The sequence below is a fragment of the Ursus maritimus genome (assembly GCF_017311325.1).
Source record: "Ursus maritimus isolate PB19 chromosome X unlocalized genomic scaffold, ASM1731132v1 scaffold_X1, whole genome shotgun sequence".
NCBI lineage: Eukaryota > Metazoa > Chordata > Mammalia > Carnivora > Ursidae > Ursus > Ursus maritimus.
In genome coordinates this window covers 72924194-72926153 of record NW_024423319.1, presented here as the reverse complement: position 1 = coordinate 72926153, position 1960 = coordinate 72924194, and positions in this window count along the sequence as shown.

The following is a 1960-nucleotide window of genomic DNA, read 5'->3' as shown; positions in this document are numbered from 1 at the left end:
TTTAAAAATATATATTTATTTTAGGGGTACCTGGGTGGCTCAGTCGGTTGAGCGTCTGCCTTCGGCTTGGCTTATGATCCCAGGGTCCTGGGTTTGAGTGCTGTGTTGGGCTCCCTGCTCAGTGGGGAGTCTGCTTTTCCCTCTGCCTGCCGTTCCCCTTGCTTGTGCTCTTTCCCTCTCTCTCTGTCAAATAAATAAGTGAAATCTTAAAAAAATTATTTTAAAGAGAGATGAGGGGGAGGGGTAGAGGGGGAGGGAGAGATGAGGGGGAGGGAGAGGGACAAGCAGACTGCACTGACTGTGGAGCGTAACCAGTTGAACCACCCAGGCGCCCTTGGGTCCATTTTTAATGCCTTGGCTATCTTTTTTTTTTTTTTTTTAAGATTTTATTTATTTGACAGAGAGAGACAGCGAGAGAGGAAACACAAGCAAGGCGAGTGTGAGAGGGAGAACAGGCTTCCCGCCAAGCAGGGAGCCCGATGCGGGGCTCGATCCCAGGATTCTGGGATCATGACCTGAGCTGAAGGCAGACGCTTAAGGGCTGAGCCACCCAGGCGCCCCTCCCTTGGATATCTTGATGGAGGAGAACCACACCCTCACAACCCCTGTTGCTCCATTATGATTAAGAACTGATTGGGTTGGGGGTGCCTGGGTGGCTCAGTCGGTTAAGCGGTTAAGTGACTGCCTTGGTTCTGCATGGTCCCGGTGTCCTGGGATCCAGCCCCACCTTGAGCTCCCTGCTCAGCGGGGAGTCTGCTTGTCCCTCTCCCTCTCCCCCTACCACCTGCTTGTGTGCTTGCTGGTACACACACACACACACACACACACACGCTCTCTCTCTCTCTATGTCTCTCTCTCTCTCTCAAATAAATAGATACAATATCGTAAAAACAAACAAAAAAAAGAACTGATTGGGTTGATGGGATTATGGGTTTGACACCCAGTGTGGTCATTCTTTGAATCTTCAGCTCCTCTTCTGATTCCCAGAAACTCCTAGCCTAAAAGGGCGGGTCCCAATGCGGTGCTTCTCCCTGTTTGGTTTTGCTTGCTGTCACGCCCCCTCTTCTTGTGTATTTATTTATGGGGTTCAATCCCAGGACCCTGAGATCAGGACCAGAGCAGAAACTGAGTCTGGGGCTTAACTGACTGAGCCATCCAGGCGCCCCTCTTCTTGTACATTTAAATGAGGTATGGTACCTAGAGGAGGCGGGCATTGAAGTCCAACAGGCCGGGTTTATCAGTAAGATGGTCAACAAATTATTATGGTGTCATGTCAGGGAAGTCATGCCTCCCAGCCTCAACTTACTCATCAGGAAAATGGAATTAAACACATCCTCCTCCAATCATTCCATATCGTTACAGTATCATATTTAATAGTTTAACTAAAAATACACTATGGAGAGACTGAGGCCTAAAAATCGAGATGGGATTAATTATCTGTGGTGGCTGAAAATCTTTCGTTCTTGCTGACTGCAACTGAAATACCCACAGTTGAGGGTAAGAGCTGAGAGATCGGAGTCAGGTGGCTGTCCATCATCTGATATGGTCCTTGGGAAAGATTTCAGAGGTGAGGGAACCTTCTGTAGAAAAGCAAGCTAAGGAAGACTGAGGGAGAGTGAGTTGGAGACTTCCTGCGCCGGTTCCTCCTCCACTTCTCTCCCCCTCCCCCACTGCCGCCAATCACAGATTCTGACCATTAAGGCACAAAGGTAGAAAATCCCATGGGGTCTCTGGCCAGGAAGCCTCTCATTGTCCGGCTCTGACTCTAAGCTCAGAGAATGGGAAAGGGCCACCCTCTCCCTCCCTCCCCTGCTTTCTTGCTCCTTGCCACGCTGGGCTGGCTGTTGCAAGTGGGAAGCAGTCTTAGGCTGCACGCAATCCTTTTTGCAAAGCCAAGGCATGAGTGAATGAGAGGGGAGAGAGAGAGAGAGAGAGAGAGAGAGAGAGAGAGAGAGAGAGA